General features: G+C 41.3%; 1 protein-coding gene across 1 annotated transcript in view; it reads right to left on the minus strand.

Moving 5' to 3' along the window:
• The window catches only part of ZBTB46 (zinc finger and BTB domain containing 46), a 99,989-nt gene extending 90,369 nt beyond the window's left edge, over window positions 1-9,620 (minus strand). Inside the window, exons 1-2 of the mRNA XM_065414338.1 lie at window positions 9,444-9,620; window positions 2,573-2,705 (exon numbers count right to left, since the gene is read on the minus strand). The gene's annotated coding sequence lies outside the window, so the exon portion shown is untranslated. The remainder of the gene's footprint in view (window positions 1-2,572; window positions 2,706-9,443) is intronic.
• Window positions 9,621-16,355: the final 6,735 nt, after the last annotated feature.

The raw sequence follows: 16,355 nt of genomic DNA on the forward strand, positions 1-16,355 counted from the left end.
AATTATTAAAATTAATAAGAACATAAATAAAACAGTGATACAAATTCTGAAACTCTCTCAGTCAAGCCTTACAGCTGAAGAGTGTTGAACACCCAGCTATCAGCTAATGGACTAAATATGCTACCTAGTCCACTAATGTAGAAGGCGCTAGAGTTTATCAACACAATTCCAAGATCTACATGCTATGTGATTACACAATTGTAATTATGCAGCAGTGTTATCCTTAAAAATGTATAGAATCAAATTTTAGAGTTCACATATTTTAAACTCCTTGGAAAAGGATTTTTTTGTTTTGCAGTTTTTTAAAGATACTCTTAATTCTAAATGTTGTTTTTTAAAGACACACATTTGTGGCCCTAAAGACACCAATCCTCCCCATTTAATTGATACAACATTGAAGTTAACCTTAAAAATTAAGTAAAATACAGAGTTTCTCTAACAGTCAACAATAGAATTTCTGGGAGGATGCCCTCCTGCAAATATTGAATCAACTGCCAGATTTTATTAGCCAATACCATATTCCTAGACTAAAAGACAAAAGATATTCAAGTCAGTCCAAACATATATACTCTTTTTATAACACACACACACACACACACACACACACACACACACACTCTATGTCAAAAGACAGACTTCCCAATAAGAAGCTTTAATAGGTTGTGACTACAGAAGTAAAACTGTTTGGTACACTGGTGCCCCATTCCCCTCACACACACAGAGCAGTGTCTGTATATGTTCTTTATTTAGTTGCATGATTTAAAAAGATAACACTATCTAAATTAACAGGAGTACTTGTGGCACCTTAGAGACTAACAAATTTCTATCTAAATTCTTTCACATTCATATAACGGTTGATTTGTGTATAGAATTGACCAATATTAAAATGGTTAATTCAACATAATATTTACAATTTACATAGTCCTTTGCACGTATTAGTCTTCAATAACCCTCTGAGGATATTATCGTCATTTTACAGATTTAGAAATTACGGCAGAATTTAACTGGTTTACCAAAGGCCATACAATGAGTGGCAAAACCAAGAGTAAAATCCCGGCCCCACTGAAATTAATGGCAAAACTCCCACTGACTTAAAAGGAAGCCAACATTTCACCCTAGCATAATAATTTGTGCTCTTTCTTCTAAACCATGCTGCCTTCTACCAACATGCATGCTGTATGGGACTGTATATGAATATATTGTTAAATGTGGCTTATTATTAAAACAACCTTAAAATTAAATTTTAATTCTTGTTAACAGAAATTGTTTCATACACCTCCACCAACAAAAAACAAAAATGTAATGGTAATTTTAAACTACAGTTTGGAATAGATTAAGCAAATTAGGAATTCCAGCTTTTACACTAAAAGGTGTTATTCAGCAGTTTCTATTTATTTTACATGGATTTATTTTATGTATGCTGTGACAAGGAAAACATCTGAAGAGACCTCCCAGACCTAAAAACATAGGTCCTGATCTTGCAAAGACTCATCATGCACATGAGTAACTTTATATAGTGTGAGTACTCCCACTGAAGCCAATGGAGTACAGTTTCCAGGATCAGGAACTTAGTTTATAGATGAAGAGGTGACTTTCAGCCAATTTTTGGGGGGGCAATGAGGGGTTTATGATATGAGGTGTTTAATCTTATATATGACTGTATATTTATTTGTTATGACTTCATCTTCTTAAATAATGTGATTCACTGTTATGTTTTACCTATCTCCCTGCTATAAAACATTATGAAGAAAACATTTTATTCAGTAGTCTTAAGACATTTAAGTTTTAATTATAATTCTTCACTCTATCTTGTTCTAAATTTAGTTTGTGTGCTGTAACTTCATCGTAACAAGATATTTTTCAGTATATTCCTCAGTCCCAGGTGCACTCTCTCTTAAAAGGGCTAGCCACTTTCTGAAACTCACATGCCTACGTTCTAAGAGCTGTGTTCTGTACAGTTATTAGTCACAGACTAGCTCCCTTAAGGAAGGGAATCAATTTTCAGAACAATACCAGTTTTTTTTAAATGACATGGTATTAAAGCCATACTATTTCAGCAAATCTACGAAAATTTGAGGAACCACAGCTGTTTTTTCTAAATACAAAAGAACTACAAATGTCCACTCTGTTGTTATGGTCCATCACTGCTAACTCTTGTTTGCACCTGACCATGGACTCTACGCTTCATAGAACTGAGGCTGAGCTAGAATAGGAACAGTAAGAGCAGTGAAGCTCCTACCTTTCCTGTTTTTGCATCACCCCTACATTTTTTTCTTGTTTTGAGTCCTGTGATATTCTCTCTTCCGGCTTCTCATCTACTCAGAGAGAACAACAGACTGATCAGGATTAATGAAGGTGCCCACGCCAGAAGTTAGGAGCAGTACAGTAGCCAAGAAATTTGCGTCAGGTTTTAATTCTGTGTTAAGTTTTTAAATTAACCTTTGTTATCAATGTTAAGTTAAAATTTAAAGACAATTCAAAGTCCTCAAGGTAATGCTATCTCCAGTTCTTCTCCCTTTCTCCCCACCACACACAAACTAAAAAGCAACTTTCTTAAGTGTTTAGAACTTACCAATAGTTGAAAATTGTTTTCTTTAGTAAAGATAAATGCCACGAGGTGTCATGGTACACCATACATGTTTTAATGAACGGAGGGAAAGCGTTTCTGGTAATAGGCTTTGGAAGGTTCATCAACTGTCCTGTAACTGGGAAGGAAGAAGAGAAGACACAATCTTAATTTTAAGCTATTTAAAGTCAGTACGTTTTAAGTCAGATATTACATTATTATGACTTGCACGTTCTTACAGGCAACAATTTAAAAAAGCCAAGCCTGGAAGTTGTCTAATAAGTAAACTAAAAGTTATTATTTAATAATAGAAAGAATGCCCGTACTTTAAACTGGTATACCTGTTAAGTCATGCAAAATACTATTATATTTACCATCTCAATGAAGAGAAATATTCCTGAACAATTGCATAAAAAAAGTTAATGTCTAAAATCAACTGCACAGGAAGCAAACTTCATTAAGTTTGCAGATGATTTTAAAAATACTGATTCCAGTCTTAATTAACTAAGGATTGTATACTATTAATAGACATGTGGTCAGCAGAACTCATTATGAAAGAAATCCTGAACCCAGTGCTTCCAAGCCCCTTTCAATACAGGAACTGAAGCTTTATAATATTAAAGAAGTGGCCTCACGGCTTTCACGAGACCAAAAGAATATCTCTGTTATACAGAAGTTCCTTCTATGTGAAGCGTGACGCACTGCCAAAGAAAGGTATTTAAAAATACATTGGTATTATAACAATAAAACAGAATACAGTTACTACAGTGATCAGGCAAAGGAAAAATTTACAGTACAAAAACCTCACACTTCCAGCACACAGGATTACAGTGAAGGAAGCTGCCTAATGATCTCAACAAACAATACGTCCCAAAAGTAAGTAATGTGAAATTTTTTTAAAATGCATTGTGAAGTGTTTACTTTGGTGGTGTTGTAATGGAAATGCAAAGTATAACATCCACGCAAGCACCTCAATAGTCTTAATAAACATTAATTTCACCTAACATTCCCCCACCCCATGAGATCTCTCTAAAATGGAGATTTTGCTAAGGCAACTCAGTTTGACAAAGATTTAAAATGATCTGTCCAGTACAATACAGGAAGTCTGTAGGAGACATGGGTTCTATTCCCAGCCCTATTGAATCCATCTTCCATTTAGACCAAATTACAGTTACAGGAAAGCACTGCACAAGGACACTAAATGAACTGTTGCCCTCTAGCAATCTGAGAACCTTCTGAAAAAATAGCCAGGATATGAAAGGAAGTACAACTAGATACTTAACTGAACTTAAAGAAGCAGGGGTTTTTTACACAAACACAAAAATTAGCCAGAACCTCCCTAGTCCACTTGATAACATTGCTGATACTTATGGCTGGATGGCATCCTCCCTCACAGCCCACTAATTAAATCAGTCTTTTGTGATATTAGAAGTTACCATGATCTAGAAACCTCTCAACTTCAAAATGCTTCAGTGTGGGACTACAATGTAGAACACAATATTCTCATTATTTCTCCTCTCATCCCCTCTCTCTGCATTCCCTTTGTACTTGACTTCTAATTCATTTCCTCATGTCCTCCCACCTCTACTCATTCCCCTCCCTTCTCTCCATCTCCTTCCCTCACCCCCATGCCACAGGAACACTGCTTATCATCTGCCACATCTCTGCTCCCTCAGTCTGTAACCTATGTAGCAAAGACAGAACAACAGCTCCAACAGTGTCTCACACCACTGAGGCTTGCATCACAGAGGAAAAAAACAGGAATTAGCAAATAAAGCATCTGAAAAGCAGGATACCTTAGAGGATGCTTGAGAAGTATGTCAAGCCCCCAAAGGCAGGTCAAAGAACAGCAAGCACCCTAGCAGGAATCCCAGCATTAGAGACTATATCTCACCTAAAGAGTGAGATCTCTTCACCCTTCTTATTGTTTTTTGGCTGTTTGGTTTAGTACACCGACTATGGGATATCTGACAAAGTTTCCAAGTTCAATGTGAAAAGGGGTGGGTGAAAGAAAGAGGAAGAATTCTGAGACATTAGAGAAGAGAAGTATGGAATTGAGAAGTATTTTGCAGGAGACAAGGGAGAAACAAATGTAAAAGTTGAGGTAGAGAATTTAACGTAAGTAAAGAAAGTCAAGGATGATAAAAGAGAAAGAGAAAACACTAAAACACTGCAGAATTAAATACACCTGTTTCTGTTATTTACGGTAATTTAGCATGGTAGACAGACATCCCTTTCTATTTTTTTTTTTATAAACCTAATTTAAATCCAATAACCTATCAAAAAAAAAAAAAAAGGAAATGGAATGAAACCAAGAAGGATATGGTGATAGTAAGTTAAGATTTTTTTTTTTAAATCGTAAATAGAAAACTGTTTGACAATATGTTACAAATAAACACAGTTCACACCCATTTCATTATTTAAAACATCGGGGGCATAGTTCTGACGGGTGTGGCAGCACAGATATTTTTCATCCAGGCTATTTGGCTTAGTCCCCAAATTAGCTGGTATTGGGAAAGCTTTTTCCAACTACCAGATAGATACACACTAATCAATCCTCATGCTTCAGCCAGCCAGGGTCAGGAAGAAGTTTCTCCCAATGCTACAGTAATGCACAATTAAGATTTTGCATCTTCTCTGCAAGCATTTGATGTCAAGTGCCAAGAGCAGTTAATAGACGATAGGATCAACTGCCTATTCTGGTATGTTTTCCTGACTCTACATTGTTTAACTGGTGACAAAGAGAAGACTGGCTTGGATGGAACAAAGCAGGTCACTTATATCCAAAGAGCTTTAGTAATAACATAAGAAAAAATTGTGAAAGGTAACTCTCAATTTTAACTATTCCTCAGTATGTGAGCCCCTGCTCAGTTTGCTAAATACAGTCAGTAGCTAAATTCTTGGCACATATACCCTGCTATTCTAGTTACTAAGTATATTTCAGCACATACACCAGTAACTGTATGTGTAGAATATTTTAGACTTCTTTGCTGCCCCTAATCTGGAAACTCCCACCCCAACCTCATTATATAAGTGAATTTTAGATAACTAATACGAATAGTTAGTATATAAATGTATAAATTAATAAAATAATTGAACAGGAACAAACCCCATAATAATATGGGAACGGAGTGCAAGTATGCATCTATTTAAAGGGAAACTTCAAGTACCAGTTACTTTTCAACTAGTTACTGCACATATCTACAGACATATTACCCATTCTTGTGCATGCATACACACACACACACACACACACACACACACACACACACACACACACAACCCAAAATTTAACATCAAGCAGATCATGGTTCCAGTCCGCAAAGAATTCAAGAGTAATGAAAAATCCACACTTCAATTTAAAAAACGAATGTTTCCTTAAAGTGTGCTTAGGTAAGAAAATTACAACTGTAATTTCCTCTAACTATATTGCTGATGACTTTACAGAAGAATGAAATACAAACCTCTTACAGAAATATACCATAATGTTTGACAAACGTACCCAAAATTTCAGACTATTTTGCATTAATTAATTAAGACAAAGAAGCATGCTGTGTGCTATTATAACACATAATCTATGGATTTGGAAGCCCTTTAAAGAGGTGGGTTAGCATTAGCATCCCCATTTTACAGATGACCAAAGATATACATAGAGATTATGTGACTCGCACACGGTGTCATTAGCGGAGGTGGGATCAGAACCCAAATCTCCCAATTGCTGTGCATTCAGATACGTCAAGGCAGCATCAGATAAGTAATTTAATACTTTGGGCTGTGGGAGTCAAACTTCTTCTCTCCCCTGCCCCAAGACTGATAGAACACCAGTGACAATTAATCCATTAGAAGGTCTGGGGAATCAAGTAGCTTGGGAAATAAGAACTAGCCAAGACCACCGGAGAATATTCTTTTGATACAACCCCCTAAAATAATGGTTCGTTAAAAAATTAACACTTGAAATATGTCCACGTCTGTATCTTAAGGTAAGCAGCATGAAATATCACAGACATCATTAAAGAATCAGTATCATCATTGCACTCTAAGCAAAAATTATGCATCCCACAACTTTGTTAGGTCCTTTTTATTGTATCTGCAATTTACAGACAGACAACCACACAGGACATTTTCCATCATCATTATTGAATTGTAAGATACAGAAGTGTTAGAGACATATTGTATAAGTACACTGCACATTCAGAAAGTTTAAGGTAGGTCAGCAGTAAACTGACAACAAAATAAAAATGTTATATTAATCCTTTTGTGTAAAGTGTCAGAATTTTCTACTGTAGTTTGTTGCCAGTAATGGACAGAAACTGCTGGCTCCAGAGAATTACAGTGAGTATAAGGAATAACCATTAGAACAGCAGGTAGCTGTTCAAAGATTTAAACTAAGCCCTCTCTTTACCCCTTTGTTTGCCCATTAAACTAAGCATGTAGGAGCAAGGAAAACCCATGTGAGTGCTTCACACCAGAGCAAGACAGTTCAGAATACATCATGGAGTGCTCTAGAGTAGCTAGTTAACACAGGCAAAAATAGTCAGTGAGAAAGAAGCCTTAGAAAAAGTTGGGCTGTTGTAGGAAATACTAACTAGGAACAAAAATGTGGATTGGGTGGTAGCCTTCAGCTGGCAAGACAGGAAACATTTTGTTAAAAACTTTAAGCATATGTATATAATAGATCAAAATGGGTGTTATTAGGAGAAACTTCAACTGGGAAGAGAAGGCAAGGCAAAAAGTTTCAAAATATACCCAATCTCACATCAACACAACACCATGCCAGAGCATGAATGAATATAAAAACGGTAAGTAACAGGCTAAAGACCCTTCCTTTTTGCAGGAGGGGGAAAAAAACTACTTGCCAAACTGGTTTTCCTCTAAGCTTTCCAATTATAAAAGCCTCTTGCATAGAAGAACATATCCACTGCTGTACAACTGTCCCAGAAAAAACACAGACCATGGGGAGAAAGTGGCCCATTTTCTTTAGTCTCTAAGAATCATGTATACAGGTCATATTTTCAAAGGTTCAATTTATTAAGATCATTAATATTAAGATGATTAATGTTATATCATCACATTAACAGAAATTACATTATATGGCTTTTAAAATATGAAATTGTCATTTTCACTCTTAAAGTCTGTAAAATTTACTCTCAGTTTTGCACATAGCACTATAAAAATATAAAACTTTATTTCCATCACTTACATGAAAACTAACAAAGTAAGTGAAAGTGACTGGCATATAAAAAGATGCTACTTTACTATAATAGTGAAGTTGGAATATGAGGAAATGTCCCATCAGAAAAACAAAAAAGTCTATAATTTTCTATTTAAACTGCAATTATCCCATTAGTCTATCAAACCAAATCATAATTTTCAGGAACATGTGTATGAGAATTCCAGCAAATACAAATATAAATATTGTTATGTAGTTCCCAGCGTGGCCCATGGGGCAATCTTCTCTATCAGCTTCTGTTAGCTCCCCAAAACACCTCAAAGTGATAATTCTTCACCACATGTTGAAAATGTTGTGACTAATAATACACTCCTCCACCCATTTTTTCCATCACTAAAAGGATTTCAAAATAGAGAACTTGACACACAGTGGTTAAATTCCATTTCTTTTAATTCAAATCAACTTGCCATAAGAAGTAAATGCATTTTTACTAACTCTTGCAATAATAGTTATGATGATATACAATAAAATATACAAGAAAAAATTCAGTACAAGTGGAAAAAATATCCAGTAACTGCAAGCTTCTTTTGTAAAATTACACCCTCATTTTTGTCTGTTTTTCAAATCACCTTACCTTGTTCTTTCTTTCAATTACCATTCTGTTCCCCCTTCTCCCCGCACCATCCTCTCTTTGGAAAAAGTCCCTTTAAGGTAGGTAATTTAACAAAAATGGAACTAGACAGAAAATTTGAACATATAATAAATATTTTGTTGAGGACAACTGGGAGCTAGACCCATACTAAATTAACTAAATGTAAAAAATGATACACGTGAGGCAATTAAAATGCATGTAAGAACTTCGGTACAGGTGTCTGCAATAGCACTGTTTGCAAAACACGTTTGCTAATTAGCATATCTTTAAACAATGCTGATAATAATCTTGTCCCTATAATCCATGACAAATGAATCGCTGAGATTGTAAAATAGAAAGCATGTGGAAAGTCATTAAAAGTCTCTGTTAAACCTTTCTTTGTTTATATTTTCCTTGCCAGGTGTAAAAAATCAAATATTGTTCTACTTATTTCGATTTCTTCAAAGTGTTCAATTACACATTTTAACACAGGTTCTTTAGTGGTGCATTAATATCAACGTTTTTTTTTTCCCTATCAAAGAGAAATCCTCACACTATTACAGTCTCGAAAATCTGCTCCATTCTCTATTTGTCATCTGGGATTGAGTTATCAGACACTACTTGTATTACTTTGTGAAACTGACATGTCTATTTACAGGGACACAAAGGCAATCCAGTACTACAACCCCTTATTTTACAAACACCTTCCAAAACACCTCTTCTCTCCCTCCTATTTTTACAAATACTTTGTTTTTTTTCGGTGGGGAGGAGGACATTATGCACATTAGTTTTTCACCTTGACAGAAAACAATTTCAGTCACTTTTGCACTTGTTACAAGTATATTAAAAATCACCTACATCTCCAAAGAGGAGATGCATTGTTTTGCAGGTTATTTTTTTTTTAATAGGGTCACTTCCCCCATTTCAGCCTGCAATTAAAATGGAGGCAAGGCCAGGCGATCTGTGTCTGGCTTTAGGGGGAGACAATAACCCAAAACAGGCCTGGCTTTAAAAAGAGAGAGAGAGAGAGAGAGAGAGAGAGAAAGAAATACAACATGCTTCACCAGTATTATTACCTCATCCCTTTTTCCAAGCAGTTTTGAACCACACTCTTGACAAACTCTTGGTCCAACTTGCACAGATGCTGATTTTTTGGGGGTGGAAAGGTTTTTAATTCTGGAGCCAGAATTCAGGCTTGTTATTTGCAAGTGGAGCTGCTGTTAAAATGCCCCCTTGTCTCCTCTCCTCTCCCTTGAGCTGGGTGTTGACGCAGCAGAAATTACCAGCTGGAAAATTCCCCTTTTGGAGGTTACAGGGAGGGGGGGGGAGAGGGAGGAGGGGGACGAGTCATGGGGGAGGGGGGGTTAAACCCTGCCACTCACCTAGTTAACCCATCCACCCACGCCAAGTCAGTCACGCGTGCCAAAGGGAGCTCCATGCCCCTTCCACAAAGGGAAAATTTCCCCCTTCCCCCCCCACAGAGTGCAGTGGGCTTTGCCCAGCAGCCCCCAGGGGGCTCAGAGAGGTTCAGGGATAGGGAAGGGTGTTTTCAGGGCAGAGGAGAAATTTGGGCTCAGACAGTCTCCCCACTGTCAGGACCCCAGCACCTGGGATCGGGGCACTGACACCCCCCCCCCGTTACCCCACTCCTGGGGGGAGGGGGGAGCAGCTCTCCCCCGAGGCAGCCAGGGAGGGGGTGTCCTCGGCACCGGGTGAATCAGACTTCCAGCACCGCCCCCAGCCTGCCCCCCTGTGCTGCCGGCACCCCGGGGGGTGAGGCGGGTAGCTGCCTCCCTCATCTCCTCGGGGGGGGGGGCGCCTCCGCCAGGCCAGCGCCGCCCACCCCCGAAGCGCCGCGCGACTCCCGTGCTCAGCCCCCCGCCCCGCCCGAGGGAAGTGGGGGCAGCTACCTCCCTAACGACCCCCCCCCGGACTACGAGCGGCTCGTGCTCCCCATCGCCCCGGGGGCACCTGGCGCCCCGCCGGACCCCCCCAGCGGGACGCGTCGCCACGCTGCCCCGGGACCCAGCGCTCAGCCGAGGCGGGGGGAGCGGCCAGTGCCCGGGGACAGCCCGGAGCCCCGGACCAGGCTGGCGAGGGCAGGTCGATCGGGGTGGCGGGCGCGGGCCGAATCCCTCTCCCCTGAGGGGCCGGGAGAAGCGGAGAGAGCGGGCTGGGGGAGTCAGGCCCCCTCCCCTTACCGGGCCGGAGAGGAGCCCCACCGGCCCCTCTCCTCAGGGGAGGGGGCACCGGGCAGCCGTGCCGAGCCCCCGGGGTGCGGGGGGAGCCTGGCTTGGGGGGGGTCTCGCTTACCTGGGCCCCAGGCAGGGGAGCGGGGTCTTGGAGCGGCCGGAGCTTTGGCTCCTTCGGTCACTCAATGTCTCTCCTCACGGGTGGGGATGAGGGGGGGAAAGCTAGAGGGGGGGCGGGGCGCGCTCCCGCCGCTCCCCCTGGCGCGCGCTCCCAGGCGGCGGGCGCGCGGGCGCGGGCCCGAGACCGGGGAGGGGGGCGTGGCCAACGAGGCTCGTGCGGCCTCCCTCCCTCCCCTGCTGCGCTCCCACTGGATGACGCCGGACACAGGCCTCCGTAAGCCCCGCCCCCTAGCCCCGCCTCCTCCCGTCTCCCTTGCGCCAGGGGATCGGGGGCGCCGCCAGCAGCTGCCACTGCCGGACACCGGAAGTGAGGGCAGTGCGCTGAGCATCATGGGAGACACCCCGAGACGGGGTGGGGTGCGCGGTTGAGCGTTGGGCTTGTCGAGGGACTGCGCCCCCCTCGAGACCCCCCATTGCCCGGGCCCCTGAGGTGCCTCCTGGGGAGCAGCCCACACCGCCCACCTGGCCCGCAGGTGCATCAGCCTCCTCCCCACCCCGCAGTCAGGCCCAGCGCCCCCTAGACCCCCCCCGAGCGCCTGGGGCTTCGCGCCCGCCTGGCCGGGCAAGCAGGGAACCGGTGGGTTTAGCTACTAGCCCCCGCGGCGGCTTGGCGGGGTGGGAGGTTTATTGGTAAATGTCAGCAAAGGTCAGTTTCACCCCCACGCTCGCAAACCCACGGAGAAATGTTTCCGTCGTCGGTAATCGAAATTTGCCAGGAAAATGCCGGCTGAGAACTTATGTTGTTAGCCTTTGGTTGAAGGAGATTTACTTGGATGTTGGTGGCTGTGATGCTGACCCCTTTCCCCATCGGTCTGTGAAAATTTAAATGGATAAAAAATGCTTTAAAATAAATATGGATGTTATATAAATAATGAATTCCACTATTTGCAGTGTTGTTGTAGCTGTGGGATATTAGGATCCCTGGATATGAGCGAGACAAGCTGGGTGAGGTAATATCTTTTATTGGATGCGCTTCTGTATATACACATAGGGAGATTCTGCAAGCTACTCTCTGTACTTTAGTTACACATGAAGGAGGGACGGCTCTTATAAAGGATAAACTGTTCCCCAAGAACAATACAACCATGCTCACTTCAGAGACTCCTGACTTCAATGGGATTGCAAGTGGGCAGCTGTGGGTCTAACAGAGATCATGGCTGGAAATCAGGAGAATTGGATTCTATCACTCTGTCACAGTAAAATGGAGATAGTGTTTACTCGCTTATGTCCAATGCCTTGAGATCTGCAGCTGAAAAACATTATTTAAGTGCAAAGTATAATGCCCTTTGACTATAACACCAAAAGATCAAAGAACTGTGCTACATGTCATGGGAGTGAGCTAACAGCTCTGGAGCCTGCAGGACACCATGCTCTTGAGATGGCTTTAACAGGCAAGACAATGGGTCTCTGAAGCCCATCTTGTTGTACAGTTGTAACAGGGCAGAATTTAGCCAGAAAGATTAGGACCAAATATTCAAGTACATGCACTTATTGTGATTATGAACACAAATTGGGTAATTATGTATGTAAATAACTGGAAGTGGCCGCTTATGTGCAGTTATCTGATTTCTGTGTGTAACCTCAGTAATTGCACAGACAATTGTGTGCCTAAGCTCTGAGAATCTGCTCCCTAATTTCCTTTTCCTCGAATCATGGTACATATAAGGTCACTTATTTAGATAGAATATTTTCCCCCATGCAAACAGATATTGGGTCAAATGCAGCCCTGGAATAAAGAGAACCTACTCCACTGAAATCAGTCAAATTACACCACTGCTCCTTACTTAAGTGCATTTCTAAAATGATCTTTTGATCCGTAGTATGTTTTAAAGTGGATGAACAGGTGTTCCAGCATGTCTTTCTTCCTACTCCATCCCACCCCCCAAAAACCCAAACAATTTTATTTTAGAAAAAAACCCCAATGCACCTAATTAATGAAAATGAAATGTCTTAACTCCAGTATATTTTTCAATTACCTTTTCTTCTGTATTGCTAAAGGAGTCCAACTAACATCTCCCTAGAAAGAATTCCATTAAAATGCAAATGAACAGTTTGCAGTAGTTGTCTATGTATGCAATGAAGGGCACAATTTTTAGTTTAGAAAATACAAAATTAAAAGTAATGGGCCTGATTTTTAGACCTCAGCCTCCTTTTATGTAAACCCAATCTTGTGTGTGCACATCGCTGCACATTCAGTTGAAACTCTCTGCCACCTGTGTGCAGGTGACAGAATTTTAACACACAAATCCCCATTGTCCATGTTAAATTATCAGATGGGTTTTACATGGATGAATCCCAGTGCCTACAATTACAGGTGCACAAGTGGAAGCTGGGTTGTGGGGGAGGAACACACTAAATCAGGCCATATAACTATATCTAAATATGTTTGTAACATTCTGTGTTATCCCTAGGTTTCTCTGTTTCTAGCTGTAAACCATCCTATTATTCCTTTCCTGGTCTCTTCTCTTTCCAAGACTCCTCTGATTCCAGGCAGGAGAATTCCCCTATCACCCCTGGACTCCTTCAATTCCAAGCATGCATGCCCTAGTTCTACCCCTACCCAGGATTTCATCCTCCTCTCTTTGTTAGAGGAAAGTATTTATTTATTTAGTTGTGTGTGTCATGCTGGACTCACTCCCCCATGAGCTGCAGCAGCTGCAGACTGGGCACTGCCCTGGGGAATGCTTTCAAAGAGGGGGAGGGTGGAGAGAGGCTGAGTTTCCTGAAGCTGCACAACACAAAGGGCTGGGGAAAGCTGGACGGGTTTAATACACTTGAGCCTGTATTTTGCTGTGCAGAGATAGGGTTTTTGTTTGTTTGTTTTGATTAGCAGTTTGTATTGCGTTTTAAGTAAGTATGCAATTACACAATCTGTCCTCAGAAGAGGGGAAGCTGCTCCCCGGAAAGAACTGACAGTGGGAAAAGAAGAGAGAAGGAGAAAAGAAGGCAGGAAAGGGAGGATGGTATGGTTAGGGTGACCAGATAGCAAGTGTGAAAAACTGGGATGGGGATGCAGGGGGTAGCAGGCCCCTATATAAGACAAAACCCCAAATATCGAGATTGTCCCTATAAAATTGGGACATCTGGTCACCCTAGGTGTGGTCCAAGAGGTGTTTGCTGAATGAAGAGCACGTCAACTGGAAGCATGATACAGAGTTCAACAGTGTGTAACAGTGGGCCATTGATGATATATGTCAAGGATTAAAGCCCACGTGTTTTCAGATTGAGTGTAACTCTTCTGTATCCCACCCTTTCCAAGGCTGCCAAATCACAAAGCTCATAAATCCAGACCATATGCCCAGGGACGTTGAGGCTTCTATCTCTGCAGCCTTAGTTTTTAGCACTGAAGAAGCTTTTAGAAGTCACATTCTTGCGAGCAGTTCTCTTGTGATAAGGAATATATGAACACTTTAATGCATTCATATTTGCATGCTCACTCTACATACACAGTCATCATATGGGCATGTGCAAATGCTGAGCATCTGTTCACCATAACTGTACACAAATTAGGCCCACACATTTTTGCACATGTGTTCTGGTAAACTGAGGTACAGGGCTACACGAATTGCCTGTTTTCACAGAATGATTCAGTTGCAGATCCCATGAGTACTTCTCAAGTATCCTTACTTCCAGTCCCCTGCTCAGCTCTAGACACATCCGTCCCCCTGTCTATCTATAAACCATAACAGACATTGCATTTGATAAATGCAAAGCAATTTCTTCTAACTCTTTGTAATTTTGCTAAATTCAGAATGTGTTGTACTGGGGACCAAGACAAAATCCCAAGTGGCTGAATCACTCTTTTTCTCTCTCTCTGTTTTGTACCCTAAAACAGATGTCCACAACCAAATAACAAGCATTCTGAGCTGACAAGCTGCTTCGTCAGAGTTCTCATTTTCAAGAGGCCATTCTGACAGGGATTTCCATGCACCCTACAAATGAATCCCAATCCTCAGAGCCAATTCATTTCTGACCAGAGCGGGAAGAAAGCAATTTGACTGGGACCCATTACCGCCCAACATGGTGGTTCTGGTTGCATAAAAATTCCAAGACTCTCACCTTTTCCAGCCAATTTCCCTCCAAACCGCTGATGTTAAAAGTACGGGTTAAAGGACCAGTATTCCTGTCCATATTACACTGAATCGAAGGTCATCTGGTTTCTTTGTCAGGGGACCATAAAGGAAAAAAGGGAGGTGATGTGCAACCCTGACCAGGTCATTTTAGGAGTAAACCACATTTAAACTGAGCTAATGAAAAAGTATTTGTCTCTTTCTCTCTCACACAGACATACTCCCAGCCTGTGCTTGCTTGGTGAGTGAGAATTCCTTCTCTAGTGGGAGTCAACATGTCAATTGTATTTTTTTTCCATGATGTGTAAGGAGGCATTCACTAGGTTGTGGGAGTAAACACATAGGGGAATTCTCCATGCACTAGCAAGGGCAAGTCACAATCCTCCTAAATATGGTGAATGAAGATTACAAAAACCCCAGGAGAATAAAATTCCCTCTCTCCACCCCCATCTCTTCCCCCACCACACACACACACACACACACACACTTATTTTTTCTCATTACCCTGTTCTGCTGTTTAACTGCTTGAAAGTTAAATCTATTTCTATTTGTGTTACTAAATGCACAATGTTGGTTTAGTTTTATTCTGTGCACTGAAGGGGAGAACTGGGGCAATATGTTGCTTCTTCATTATTAATCAAGGCACATCATTAGAGAGGAGCAGAAACACAAGTATTCAAGTAGTGGGAAGCAACAGGAAATGGTCCTCAGGTTTGTAAAAACTCAAGGGGTGGGGGATGATGATCATTTATAACATATTTAACCAGCCACATCCTACTGACCTCCTTCAGTGCAGTTCTTGAAAGGAACTGCCCTGACTCAGAAGATGTTTAATGCTCCAAAAATACATTCCCCATAAAATGTTGAACTTAAAGAAGGGCTCAATCTGCAAAATTCAGGTCCCACTGCAAATTCATCATAATCTGGAAGTGCTGAGCTCTAGGGTATTTGTTTGTGTCCATCTTTAGTGCAGACTGAGAAGCCAGTGGTCTTCTGTATGGATAACTTTGCTGTAGCAACACAGTCTTCCTCTTACAGTCATTCATGTAAATGGTCTTTGCTTCCATTTTTCAAGCCATTTTGCATCAGGTTCAATTTCTATCTAATTTTATACGTTGGTGCACTGGGTGGGAGTATATTCTTTTAACAAGTTTTCTCCTTTGATTGGGGTCAACTTCCCTCTATCGCCGTGTTTTGGACTGGTGGGCTGACAATTTATCCTTTAATCAGATCTTTTCTTTTTGTAGGTCTTTATTTAAGATGGACTCACTGTCCATCTGGAGAGAACAAGTGATGTGGGCTTTTCTTTTTCCTGGAGTCCACCAGTCCAATGGTGACATGTTTAGAATAAATTTGATTTCTCCTTTCTCTCTCCAACCCATGTCCCTTCATGCTTGCAAACTGTGATACAGTTTACAGTGGTTCAGATGCACTGTATCATTTTAGTATGGGCACCTTCATTGTCTTTTTATTGTTATGAGATACAAACAGGTAAATGCCCCTAACTAAATGCTAATATCTACATTATTAGATAAATAAACTAGTT

This window comes from Emys orbicularis, chromosome 12 (genome assembly GCF_028017835.1).
Source record: "Emys orbicularis isolate rEmyOrb1 chromosome 12, rEmyOrb1.hap1, whole genome shotgun sequence".
In the NCBI taxonomy this organism is placed as follows: Eukaryota; Metazoa; Chordata; order Testudines; family Emydidae; genus Emys; species Emys orbicularis.